The sequence below is a fragment of the Neolamprologus brichardi genome, chromosome 3 (genome assembly GCF_056152115.1).
Source record: "Neolamprologus brichardi isolate AB-2024 chromosome 3, ASM5615211v1, whole genome shotgun sequence".
Taxonomy (NCBI): Eukaryota; Metazoa; Chordata; class Actinopteri; order Cichliformes; family Cichlidae; genus Neolamprologus; species Neolamprologus brichardi.
This window is the reverse complement of record NC_142106.1, coordinates 48,286,363-48,299,272: the sequence shown is the minus strand read 5'-3', so window position 1 is coordinate 48,299,272 and position 12,910 is coordinate 48,286,363. Positions and strand designations below refer to the sequence as shown.

Sequence of the window (12,910 nt, the reverse complement as noted above, 5' to 3'; positions counted from 1 at the left end):
GCATGCTTGCCTAATACCCTAAGCCAAAGACTCAGTTTAGCATTTATCCAGCAGCACAGGCCCTGGATTTTTGAAGATGGCCTCAGGAACCAGCACAGGGCCTGGTGTGGTGTAGTTAGCCTCGGCCAGCAGCACTGGCCCTGGTGTGTTGTAGGTGGCCTCAGCCAGCAGAACAAGACATTGGTGAAAACAGCCAAAAGCAATGTCGTTAATGTGCCCTCATTAATGGGCAGCTGCTTTGGGTCTTTTAATACACCCCTTCACTGGATCAAAAGCAGTTCAATGACATGAAAGGCTTACAGCACCAGGTATTCCCCGGCAGTCTCCCATCCAAGTACTAACCAAGCCCAAGCCCTGCTTAGCTCCCGAGATCAGACGAGGTCCGGCGTACTCAGGGTGGTATGGCCGTAAGCTGCTGCCCACAGCACAATGTGTCAATTTATGGAATCAAGTGATGAGGTGGCCAGTACCTGAAGTTACGAACACAATCCTATAACCCTACCTGCATGCTTGCCTAATACCCTAAGCCAAAGACTCAGTTTAGCATTTATCCAGCAGCACAGGCCCTGGATTTTTGAAGATGGCCTCAGGAACCAGCACAGGGCCTGGTGTGGTGTAGTTAGCCTCGGCCAGCAGCACTGGCCCTGGTGTGTTGTAGGTGGCCTCAGCCAGCAGAACAAGACATTGGTGAAAACAGCCAAAAGCAATGTCGTTAATGTGCCCTCATTAATGGGCAGCTGCTTTGGGTCTTTTAATACACCCCTTCTCTGGATCAAAAGCAGTTCAATGACATGAAAATGAAAGGCTTACAGCACCAGGTATTCCCAGGCAGTCTCCCATCCAAGTACTAACCAAGCCCAGCCCTGCTTTGCTTCCGAGATCAGGCGTGCTCAGGGTGGTATGGCCGTAAGCTGCTGCCCACAGGACAATGTGTCAATTTATGGAATCAAGTGATGAGGTGGCCAGTACCTGAAGTTACGAACACAATCCTATAACCCTACCTGCATGCTTGCCTAATACCCTAAGCCAAAGGCTCAGTTTAGCATTTATCCAGCAGCACAGGCCCTGGATTTTTGAAGATGGCCTCAGGAACCAGCAGAGGGCCTGGTGTGGTGTAGTTAGCCTCGGCCAGCAGCACTGGCCCTGGTGTGTTGTAGGTGGCCTCAGCCAGCAGAACAAGACATTGATGAAAACAGCCAAAAGCAATGTCGTTAATGTGCCCTCATTAATGGGCAGCTGCTTTGGGTCTTTTAATACACCCCTTCTCTGGATCAAAAGCAGTTCAATGACATGAAAATGAAAGGCTTACAGCACCAGGTATTCCCAGGCAGTCTCCCATCCAAGTACTAACCAAGCCCAGCCCTGCTTAGCTTCCAAGATCTGACGAGGTCAGGCGTGCTCAGGGTGGTATGGCCGTAAGCTACTGCCCACAGCACAATGTGTCAATTTATGGAATCAAGTGATGAGGTGGCCAGTACCTGAAGTTACGAACACAATCCTATAACCCTACCTGCATGCTTGCCTAATACCCTAAGCCAAAGACTCAGTTTAGCATTTATCCAGCAGCACAGGCCCTGGATTTTTGAAGATGGTCTCAGGAACCAGCACAGGGCATGGTGTGGTGTAGTTAGCCTCGGCCAGCAGCACTGGCCCTGGTGTGTTGTAGGTGGCCTCAGCCAGCAGAACAAGACATTGGTGAAAACAGCCAAAAGCAATGTCGTTAATGTGCCCTCATTAATGGGCAGCTGCTTTGGGTCTTTTAATACACCCCTTCTCTGGATCAAAAGCAGTTCAATGACATGAAAACGAAAGGCTTACCGCACCAGGTATTCCCAGGCAGTCTCCCATCCAAGTACTAACCAAGCCTAGCCCTGCTTAGCTTCCGAGATCAGATGAGGTCAGGAGTGCTCAGGGTGGTATGGCCGTAAGCTGCTGGCCACAGCACAATGTGTCAATTTATGGAATCAAGTGATGAGGTGGCCAGTACCTGAAGTTACGAACACAATCCTATAACCATACCTGCCTGCTTGCCTCATACCCTAAGCCAAAGACTCAGTTTAGCATTTATCCAGCAGCACAGGACCTGGATTTTTGAAGATGGCCTCAGGAACCAGCACAGGGCCTGGTGTGGTGTAGTTAGCCTCGGCCAGCAGCACTGGCTCTGGTGTGTTGTAGGTGGCCTCAGCCAGCAGAACAAGACATTGGTGAAAACAGCCAAAAGCAATGTCGTTAATGTGCCCTCATTAATGGGCAGCTGCTTTGGGTCTTTTAATACACCCCTTCTCTGGATCAAAAGCAGTTCAATGACATGAAAATGAGAGGCTTACAGCACCAGGTAATCCCAGGCAGTCTCCCATCCAAGTACTAAACAAGCCCAGCCCTGCTTAGCTACCGAGATCTGACGAGGTCAGGCGTGCTCAGGGTGGTATGGCCGTAAGCTGCTGCCCACAGCACAATGTGTCAATTTATGGAATCAAGTGATGAGGTGGCCAGTACCTGAAGTTACGAACACAATCCTATAACCCTACCTGCATGCTTGCCTAATACCCTAACCCAAAGACTCAGTTTAGCATTTATCCAGCAGCACAGGACCTGGATTTTTGAAGATGGCCTCAGGAACCAGCACAGGGCCTGGTTTTGTGTAGTTTACTTGGCCAGCAGCACTGGCCCTGGTGTGTTGTAGGTGGCCTCAGCCAGCAGAACAAGACATTGGTGAAAACAGCCAAAAGCAATGTCGTTAATGTGCCCTCATTAATGGGAAGCTGCTTTGGGTCTTTTAATACACCCCTTCTCTGAATCAAAAGCAGTTCAATGACATGAAAATGAAAGGCTTACAGCACCAGGTATTCCCAGGCAGTCTCCCATCCAAGTACTAACCACGCCCAGCCCTGCTTAGCTTACGAGATCAGACGAGGTCAGGAGTGCTCAGGGTGGTATGGCCGTAAGCTGCTGCCCACAGCACAATGTGTCAATTTATGGAATCAAGTGATGAGGTGGCCAGTACCTGAAGTTACGAACACAATCCTATAACCCTACCTGCATGCTTGCCTCATACCCTAACCCAAAGACTCAGTTTAGCATTTATCCAGCAGCACAGGCCCTGGATTTTTGAAGATGGTCTCAGGAACCAACACAGGGCCTGGTGTGGTGTAGTTAGCCTCGGCCAGCAGCACTGGCCCTGGTGTGTTGTAGGTGGCCTCAGCCAGCAGAACAAGACATTGGTGAAAACAGCCAAAAGCAATGTCGTTAATGTGCCCTCATTAATGGGCAGCTGCTTTGGGTCTTTTAATACACCCCTTCTCTGGATCAAAAGCAGTTCAATGACATGAAAATGAGAGGCTTACAGCACCAGGTATTCCCAGGCAGTCTCCCATCCAAGTACTAACCAAGCCCAGCCCTGCTTAGCTTCCAAGATCAGACGAGGTCAGGCGTGCTCAGGGTGGTATGGCCGTAAGCTGCTGCCCATAGCACAATGTGTCAATTTATGGAATCAAGTGATGAGGTGGCCAGTACCTGAAGTTACGAACACAATCCTATAACCCTACCTGCATGCTTGCCTAATACCCTAAGCCAAAGACTCAGTTTCGCATTTATCCAGCAGCACAGGCCCTGGATTTTTGAAGATGGCCTCAGGAACCAGCACAGGGCCTGGTGTGGTGTAGTTAGCCTCGGCCAGCAGCACTGGCCCTGGTGTGTTGTAGGTGGCCTCAGCCAGCAGAACAAGACATTGGTGAAAACAGCCAAAAGCAATGTTGTTAATGTGCCCTCATTAATGGGCAGCTGCTTTGGGTCTTTTAATACACCCCTTCTCTGGATCAAAAGCAGTTCAATGACATGAAAATGAAAGGCTTACAGCACCAGGTATTCCCAGGCAGTCTCCCATCCAAGTACTAACCAAGCACAGCCCTGCTTAGCTTCCGAGGTCAGATGAGGTCAGGCGTGCTCAGGGTGGTATGGCCGTAAGCTGCTGCCCACAGCACAATGTGTCAATTTATGGAATCAAGTGATGAGGTGGCCAGTACCTGAAGTTACGAACACAATCCTATAACCCTACCTGCATGCTTGCCTAATACCCTAACCCAAAGACTCAGTTTAGCATTTATCCAGCAGCACAGGACCTGGAATTTGAAGATGGCCTCAGGAACCAGCACAGGGCCTGGTGTGGTGTAGTTAGCCTCGGCCAGCAGCACTGGCCCTGGTGTTTTGTAGGTGGCCTCAGCCAGCAGAACAAGACATTGGTGAAAACAGCCAAAAGCAATGTTGTTAATGTGCCCTCATTAATGGGCAGCTGCTTTGGGTCTTTTAATACACCCCTTCTCTGGATCAAAAGCAGTTCAATGACATGAAAATGAAAGGCTTACAGCACCAGGTATTCCCAGGCAGTCTCCCATCCAAGTACTAACCAAGCCCAGCCCTGCTTAGCTTTCGAGATCAGACGAGGTCAGGCGTGCTCAGGGTGGTATGGCCGTAAGCTGCTGCCCACAGCACAATGTGTCAATTTATGGAATCAAGTGATGAGGTGGCCAGTACCTGAAGTTACGAACAATATCCTATGACCCTACCTGCATGCTTGCCTAATACCCTAACCCAAAGACTCAGTTTAGCATTTATCCAGCAGCACAGGACCTGGAATTTGAAGATGGCCTCAGGAACCAGCACAGGGCCTGGTGTGGTGTAGTTAGCCTCGGCCAGCAGCACTGGCCCTGGTGTTTAATAGGTGGCCTCAGGCAGCAGAACAAGACATTGGTGAAAACAGCCAAAAGCAATGTTGTTAATGTGCCCTCATTAATGGGCATCTGCTTTGGGTCTTTTAATACACCCCTTCTCTGGATCAAAAGCAGTTCAATGACATGAAAATGAAAGGCTTACAGCACAAGGTATTCCCAGGCAGTCTCCCATCCAAGTACTAACCAAGCCCAGCCCTGCTTAGCTTCCGAGATCAGACGAGGTCAGGCGTGCTCAGGGTGGTATGGCCGTAAGCTGCTGCCCATAGCACAATGTGTCAATTTATGGAATCAAGTGATGAGGTGGCCAGTACCTGAAGTTACGAACACAATCCTATAACCCTACCTGCATGCTTGCCTAATACCCTAAGCCAAAGACTCAGTTTCGCATTTATCCAGCAGCACAGGCCCTGGATTTTTGAAGATGGCCTCAGGAACCAGCACAGGGCCTGGTGTGGTGTAGTTAGCCTCGGCCAGCAGCACTGGCCCTGGTGTGTTGTAGGTGGCCTCAGCCAGCAGAACAAGACATTGGTGAAAACAGCCAAAAGCAATGTTGTTAATGTGCCCTCATTAATGGGCAGCTGCTTTGGGTCTTTTAATACACCCCTTCTCTGGATCAAAAGCAGTTCAATGACATGAAAATTAAAGGCTTACAGCACCAGGTATTCCCAGGCAGTCTCCCATCCAAGTACTAACCAAGCACAGCCCTGCTTAGCTTCCGAGGTCAGATGAGGTCAGGCGTGTTCAGGGTGGTATGGCCGTAAGCTGCTGCCCACAGCACAATGTGTCAATTTATGGAATCAAGTGATGAGGTGGCCAGTACCTGAAGTTACGAACACAATCCTATAACCCTACCTGCATGCTTGCCTAATACCCTAACCCAAAGACTCAGTTTAGCATTTATCCAGCAGCACAGGACCTGGAATTTGAAGATGGCCTCAGGAACCAGCACAGGGCCTGGTGTGGTGTAGTTAGCCTCGGCCAGCAGCACTGGCCCTGGTGTTTTGTAGGTGGCCTCAGCCAGCAGAACAAGACATTGGTGAAAACAGCCAAAAGCAATGTTGTTAATGTGCCCTCATTAATGGGCAGCTGCTTTGGGTCTTTTAATACACCCCTTCTCTGGATCAAAAGCAGTTCAATGACATAAAAATGAAAGGCTTACAGCACCAGGTATTCCCAGGCAGTCTCCCATCCAAGTACTAACCAAGCCCAGCCCTGCTTAGCTTCCGAGATCAGACGAGGTCAGGCATGCTCAGGGTGGTATGGCCGTAAGCTGCTGCCCACAGCACAATGTGTCAATTTATGGAATCAAGTGATGAGGTGGCCAGTACCTGAAGTTACGAACAATATCCTATGACCCTACCTGCATGCTTGCCTAATACCCTAACCCAAAGACTCAGTTTAGCATTTATCCAGCAGCACAGGACCTGGAATTTGAAGATGGCCTCAGGAACCAGCACAGGGCCTGGTGTGGTGTAGTTAGCCTCGGCCAGCAGCACTGGCCCTGGTGTTTAATAGGTGGCCTCAGGCAGCAGAACAAGACATTGGTGAAAACAGCCAAAAGCAATGTTGTTAATGTGCCCTCATTAATGGGCATCTGCTTTGGGTCTTTTAATACACCCCTTCTCTGGATCAAAAGCAGTTAAATGACATGAAAAAGAAAGGCTTACAGCACCAGGTATTCCCAGGCAGTCTCCCATCCAAGTACTAACCAAGCCCAACCCTGCCTAACTTCCGAGATCAGACGAGGTCAGGTATGCTCAGGGTGGTATGGCCGTAAGCTGCTGCCCACAGCACAATGTGTCAATTTATGGAATCAAGTGATGAGGTGGCCAGTACCTGAAGTTACGAACACAATCCTATAACCCTACCTGCATGCTTGCCTAATACCCTAACCCAAAGACTCAGTTTAGCATTTATCCAGCAGCACGGGCCCTGGATTTTTGAAGATGGCCTCAGGAACCAGCACAGGGCCTGGTGTGGTGTAGTTAGCCTCGGCCAGCAGCACTGGCCCTGGTGTGTTGTAGGTGGCCTCAGCCAGCAGAACAAGACATTGGTGAAAACAGCCAAAAGCAATGTCGTTAATGTGCCCTCATTAATGGGCAGCTGCTTTGGGTCTTTTAATACACCCCTTCTCTGGATCAAAAGCAGTTCAATGACATGAAAATGAAAGGCTTACAGCACCAGGTATTCCCAGGCAGTCTCCCATCCAAGTACTAACCAAGCCCAGCCCTGCTTAGCTTCCGAGATCAGACGAGGTCAGGCGTGCTCAGGGTGGTATGGCCGTAAGCTGCTGCCCACAGCACAATGTGTCAATTTATGGAATCAAGTGATGAGGTGGCCAGTACCTGAAGTTACGAACACAATCCTATAACCCTACCTGCATGCTTGCCTAATACCCTAACCCAAAGACTCAGTTTAGCATTTATCCAGCAGCACGGGCCCTGGATTTTTGAAGATGGCCTCAGGAACAAGCACAGGGCCTGGTGTGTTGTAGGTGGCCTCAGCCAGCAGAACAAGACATTGGTGAAAACAGCCAAAAGCAATGTCGTTAATGTGCCCTCATTAATGGGCAGCTGCTTTGGGTCTTTTAATACACCCCTTCTCTGGATCAAAAGCAGTTCAATGACATGAAAATGAAAGGCTTACAGCACCAGGTATTCCCAGGCAGTCTCCCATCCAAGTACTAACCAAGCCCAGCCCTGCTTAGCTTCCGAGATCAGGCGTGCTCAGGGTGGTGTGGCCGTAAGCTGCTGCCCACAGCACAATGTGTCAATTTATGGAATCAAGTGATGAGGTGGCCAGTACCTGAAGTTACGAACACAATCCTATAACCCTACCTGCATGCTTGCCTAATACCCTAAGCCAAAGACTCAGTTTAGCATTTATCCAGCAGCACAGGATCTGGATTTTTGAAGATGGCCTCAGGAACCAGCACAGGGCCTGGTGTGGTGTAGTTAGCCTCGGCCAGCAGCACTGGCCCTGGTGTGTTGTAGGTGGCCTCAGCCAGCAGAACAAGACATTGGTGAAAACAGCCAAAAGCAATGTCGTTAATGTGCCCTCATTAATGGGCAGCTGCTTTGGGTCTTTTAATAAACCCCTTCTCTGGATCAAAAGTAGTTCAATGACATGAAAATGAAAGGCTTACAGCACCAGGTATTCCCAGGCAGTCTCCCATCCAAGTACTAACCAAGCCCAGCCCTGCTTAGCTTCCGAGATCAGACGAGGTCAGGCGTGCTAAGGGTGGTATGGCCGTAAGCTGCTGCCCACAGCACAATGTGTCAATTTATGGAATCAAGTGATGAGGTGGCCAGTACCTGAAGTTACGAACACAATCCTATAACCCTACCTGCATGCTTGCCTAATACCCTAACCCAAAGACTCAGTTTAGCATTTATCCAGCAGCACGGGCCCTGGATTTTTGAAGATGGCCTCAGGAACCAGCACAGGGCCTGGTGTGGTGTAGTTAGCCTCGGCCAACAGCACTGGCCCTGATGTGTTGTAGGTGGCCTCAGCCAGCAGAACAAGACATTGGTGAAAACAGCCAAAAGCAATGTCGTTAATGTGCCCTCATTAATGGGCAGCTGCTTTGGGTCTTTTAATAAACCCCTTCTCTGGATTAAAAGTAGTTCAATGACATGAAAATGAAAGGCTTACAGCACCAGGTATTCCCAGGCAGTCACACACATCAAAACAAACATAAGTGTTTATTTCCAAGTATAGGATTATTTGCAATCGCCATATTGACTATATGGGTTTCTTGTTCTGCAGTGAACATGCTTCCTCTGCCCCCAGCATCTGGTCGTCTAGCAATTCTGTAAAGTAACAATTTCAGTATTTTTACATCTATGGTATTGTTGTGCTACAAATCTTAGTGCAAAGTGACTGTACTAACTGATTCTCATTTCAAAATGTCCTTATGATGCTTGCTACAGAGTAGTGGCTCGAGTTAGGCTGAACCCGTTGGCCAGCTTCCCTCAGGGTCATTCCACGGTTGATTACATGGTCCACTATTGTAGCTCTGATGTCATCAGCAATTCTATTTCTTACTCTTCTTACCCTTCCTCTCCCCCCTCCTCGTCCTCCTCTCTCCCCTTCTCATCCTCCTCTTGCTCCTCCTTGTCCTTGTCGTCCTCTTCATCCTACTTCTTCACCTCCACGTCCTCTTCCTCGGCCTCCTCTACTTCTCACTCTTCCTGCTCCCTCCATTGTACTCCACACACAGAGCTTACCTGTATTATAGTGCTTAGGCTGATTGCAAAGTGAACTAATTATCTAAAAAAGTTTCCACAAGTGAAAGTGTGCCAGACAGTTGGCAAAATAGTGTTAATGATAGCCATACATGTGTATAATTTTGCTAGGAGTGTGTTGGAAATTTGGTAATTGAGTGTAAGCAGTGAGTTGTGCCTACAGTTTTGCAAAGTGTGTGTTACAAAATTGCAAACTGAGTGCAAAGCACTGTTTGTGCTTTTAGATTTGCAAACTCAGTGAGTGGTTTTGCTATAAGTATTAATAGTTTTAGGAATTGTGCTATAAGAATCACAGTTAGGGTTTAAGCATTCAGAAAAAACTGTAATACTTATAGCAAAACCACTCACTGAGTTTGCAAAACTAAAAGCACAAACACTGCTTTGCACTCAGTTTGCCATTTTGTAACACACACTTTGCAAACCTGTAGCTACAATCCACTGCACAGCACTCTTTTTGCAGAACTGTAAACACAACTCACTGCTTTACACTCAATTTCCAAATGATCAACACACTCCTAGCAAAACTATACACATTTATGGCTATTATTTACACTATTTTGCCAACTGTCTGGCACACTGTCACATGTAAAAACTTTTTTAGATAATTAGTTCACTTTGCAATCAGCCCAAGCACTATAATACAGGTAAGCTCTGTGTGTGGAGTACAATGGAGGGAGCAGGAAGAGTGAGAAGTAGAGGAGGCCGAGGAAGAGGACGTGGAGGTGAAGAAGTAGGATGAAGAGGACGACAAGGACAAGGAGGAACAAGAGGAGGACGAGGAGGGGGGAGAGGACGAGAAGGGGGGAGAGGACGAGGAGGGGGGAGAGGAAGGGTTAGAAGAGTAAGAAATAGAATTGCTGATGACATCAGAGCTACAATAGTGGACCATGTAATCAACCGTGGAATGACCCTGAGGGAAGCTGGCCGACGGGTTCAGCCTAACTCGAGCCGCTACACTGTAGCAAGCATCATAAGGACATTTTGAAATGAGAATCGGTTAGTACAGTCACTTTGCACTAAGATTTGTAGCACTGCCATATGCTAATGAGAAACACAACAATACCATAGATGTAAAAATACTTAAATTGTTACTTTACAGAATTGCTAGATGACCAGATGCTGGGGGCAGAGGACGCATGTTCACTGCAGACCAAGAAACCCATATAGTCAACATGGCGATTGCAAATAATCCTATACTTGGAAATAAACACTTGTGTTTGTTTTGATGTGTGTAAATAAACACCAGTACTTGAAGTTTGGATCCCTCCATGTTTACAGACCTATGACAAAAGTATGAGCTCAAACTGACATGGCCTAGCTTGTGCACAGAGAAAGCAAAAGCCAGATGTGTTTTGTATTCATACCATGAGTGTGCAGTTGGCGCATTGTGTGCTTAGTAGATGATGGCTTGTGTGTACTGTTTGATACGAAAACACCATTTTTACGAAGGTGTGAAGAGTTAATCTAGCTGTGTTCGCTTTTGCAAGAGAACTACAATGTTTTGATAATTGGGTGACAGGTTTTCTTATTTGTGTGTAGAATTTTGCAAAAATAGCCAATAGTTACAAAAAATGTGCTTAAGCAATCAGAAAAAACTGTAAGCAATCAGAAAAAACTGTAAGCAATCAGAAAAAACTGTAAAAACCAGACAGCATTTCATCAGAGCAGGGTCGGAGCAGGGTTTGTTAATTGCAATACCCCAAAGAAACCACTAGATGTCACTAGCTGGAAGGCTGGTGATGTGTGTATATCATCGCCGTCTTCTGTTTTATCCAGTAGTGCTGCTACTGCATAAAACAACACTAATACTAATTTGCAGTGTTTTTTTTTTAATAAATAGAAATCATTGCAATGGTTTCAATTATTCAAAGTAGACTAAACAGATTTGAATAAAAGTATTAGAATCAAACTGGAATAAAAAATAACAACACAGCACAACACAACTTGATTTCTATTTTCGTTTCATCTTTCTTTTCAACTTTTCAACAAATTAGTTGAAAACAGCATCCGCAATACAACAGGATTTCTGTAAAGTCACATAAAAATGTAAAAGCATAGTTTTGTGACTGAATTTTTGCCATCAACATGCATTGTACCATTTTGGGCGCTCTCTGTTAACACAACTTCACACTACTTGAAAGCTTTGTGCAAGGAAAGAGACAATAATAGAAAGGCAGAGCAAGCAATGGTGTGGCTAGCTAAGACAACCCTTCACTCCTTAAATATCAGTTTGAATATATGTTTTGATTTGTATAATTTTTCATACATTCAACTTTTTGTGCAGTTTACTTCTCACAGTTTATTTATCTTAAAAATATACAGGCGGTAGGATTAGGAAACACACACACACACACACACACACACACACACACACACACACACACACACTGACATGTCCTGTGTCATGGCCCAGCTTTTATAAGATTTTATTTTGTCATTTAAATATTCTATTTGATTTAATCTTGATATTGTTTTCTGTATTTTATCCCTCACTGTTTTTATTCTTTATCTTAGTTTCAAGTTGTTTCAGAGTTTAAAGACCCTTTGGGGGAACACTTTTTCTTCTTGGGCTATGTGTTTTTGTGACTAATCACAAATACACTTCAATACAGAAAACTGACTTTCTATTTCCAAAAATCTGGTTGGGAAAGTACAGATATTTTTTTTTAATGTAAAAAGAAAGGATGTCGATCCTGAAGCACTTATTGAAAGTACTGAGCTGCTCGTTTAAACTTCTCCTGACGTTCTCTGGTAGAGTTGGCCTTCAGATTGTGAATTTAGCATATTCTACTAAATAAAAGGTTTTTATTTAAGTTTCCTACAACTGTATCTTGAAAGAAAATAAGATTCTCTGCTAAGTGGAAGACATTGCATTCCATTGGCTCTATGATGTGACGGATCAATGTAATGGAAATAGTTTCCTTCTGTTGTTGCTGATGAATCACACAGAGGACCCACAACCGCATTTACAAATTCAGGTTGACAATGGGCAGAGCTCTTCAGTGAAATTGTTCTTTGCTTTTCTAACACAACTTATAAAGTTTTACAGCTGTGTACACCACCAATTAGAAAATAAAACCATAAAAAAATCCAATGTACAACCGGGGAATTTCCAGAGAAGACTTTAGCACTTACTGGATGATGTAGTGGTGTGTTTACGTAAGTAGCTGCCTCTGTTTAAAATGGCTACATAAATAACAAGTTTTTGATTAAATCAGAAGATCTTCATCTTTCCTAAATGTTGAGGTTTCACTTTCTAATTGCTTCTTTTGTTGAGCATAAAAAGAGAGCAAAGAAGATGAGTGGTTTAGCAGACAGATCAGATAACAAAACTAAACATGTGGTTGAACATTTAAACAACAGGGCTCCTATCTGTGTGAAAAAGACCAGGATTTAGCTGGACTGCAGCCATAATAAAACTGACTTGTATTTATTACATGCTAGAGATAAAGAAGTTATTCAACCCTTGATAAGTACCTCCTTTATCAAAGAATACACTAAGCCGTCCTTTATGAAAGGACAGAAGATAATGTCAACGGACTATTGGACCTTCATTAATAAGATGAAGTGAAACTGATCGTGTAAGTGTTAATTATTAAGTTTCAGTAAAAGGACTAGATGTTACAGTATCAGGGGTTGTAACATCTAGTCCCGAATCTTTCATGGTCCTGGGCTTTGACCCAGTGTTTTAAGTTTGTTGTTATGTTTATTGTATTGTTTGGTCTTGTTCACTCTTTGGGGAATTATTGATTCTTATGTTACGTTTTCAGAGCCCTGATCCAAGTTGTTATTTCACAGAGTTTTGTCACCTCTGTGTGTTCTCACCAGCACCCCTATATGTAGTTAGTCATGTCTGGTTATGGATGTCAAGTCTCTGTCTTGTCTCCATGTCGCTCTTGTTCTCCCTCTGTCCCACACTCTCTGTGTTTAGTTCAT

The 12,910-nt window shown here is 45.6% G+C and overlaps 1 non-coding gene and 15 pseudogenes across 1 annotated transcript; all 16 read right to left on the bottom strand.

Moving 5' to 3' along the window:
• Positions 1 to 293: 293 nt before the first annotated feature.
• LOC148104617 (5S ribosomal RNA) lies at positions 294 to 413 on the bottom strand (annotated as a pseudogene).
• A 390-nt stretch (positions 414 to 803) lies between these two features.
• LOC148104616 (5S ribosomal RNA) lies at positions 804 to 912 on the bottom strand (annotated as a pseudogene).
• A 390-nt stretch (positions 913 to 1,302) lies between these two features.
• Positions 1,303 to 1,421, bottom strand: LOC148104615 (5S ribosomal RNA; annotated as a pseudogene).
• A 390-nt stretch (positions 1,422 to 1,811) lies between these two features.
• On the bottom strand, positions 1,812 to 1,930 carry LOC148104614 (5S ribosomal RNA; annotated as a pseudogene).
• Positions 1,931 to 2,320: 390 nt separating this feature from the next.
• Positions 2,321 to 2,439, bottom strand: LOC148104613 (5S ribosomal RNA; annotated as a pseudogene).
• A 389-nt stretch (positions 2,440 to 2,828) lies between these two features.
• Positions 2,829 to 2,947, bottom strand: LOC148104612 (5S ribosomal RNA; annotated as a pseudogene).
• A 390-nt stretch (positions 2,948 to 3,337) lies between these two features.
• LOC148104611 (5S ribosomal RNA) lies at positions 3,338 to 3,456 on the bottom strand (annotated as a pseudogene).
• Positions 3,457 to 3,846: 390 nt separating this feature from the next.
• Positions 3,847 to 3,965, bottom strand: LOC148104610 (5S ribosomal RNA; annotated as a pseudogene).
• Positions 3,966 to 4,354: 389 nt separating this feature from the next.
• Positions 4,355 to 4,473, bottom strand: LOC148104609 (5S ribosomal RNA; annotated as a pseudogene).
• Positions 4,474 to 4,862: 389 nt separating this feature from the next.
• Positions 4,863 to 4,981, bottom strand: LOC148104608 (5S ribosomal RNA; annotated as a pseudogene).
• A 390-nt stretch (positions 4,982 to 5,371) lies between these two features.
• Positions 5,372 to 5,490, bottom strand: LOC148104607 (5S ribosomal RNA; annotated as a pseudogene).
• A 389-nt stretch (positions 5,491 to 5,879) lies between these two features.
• On the bottom strand, positions 5,880 to 5,998 carry LOC148104606 (5S ribosomal RNA; annotated as a pseudogene).
• A 389-nt stretch (positions 5,999 to 6,387) lies between these two features.
• LOC148104605 (5S ribosomal RNA) lies at positions 6,388 to 6,506 on the bottom strand (annotated as a pseudogene).
• A 390-nt stretch (positions 6,507 to 6,896) lies between these two features.
• LOC148104604 (5S ribosomal RNA) lies at positions 6,897 to 7,015 on the bottom strand. Its single transcript, XR_015718723.1, has one exon. It is a non-coding gene; the product is annotated as a 5S ribosomal RNA (ribosomal RNA).
• A 351-nt stretch (positions 7,016 to 7,366) lies between these two features.
• LOC148104603 (5S ribosomal RNA) lies at positions 7,367 to 7,475 on the bottom strand (annotated as a pseudogene).
• A 390-nt stretch (positions 7,476 to 7,865) lies between these two features.
• On the bottom strand, positions 7,866 to 7,984 carry LOC148104602 (5S ribosomal RNA; annotated as a pseudogene).
• Between the last annotated feature and the right edge of the window lie 4,926 nt (positions 7,985 to 12,910).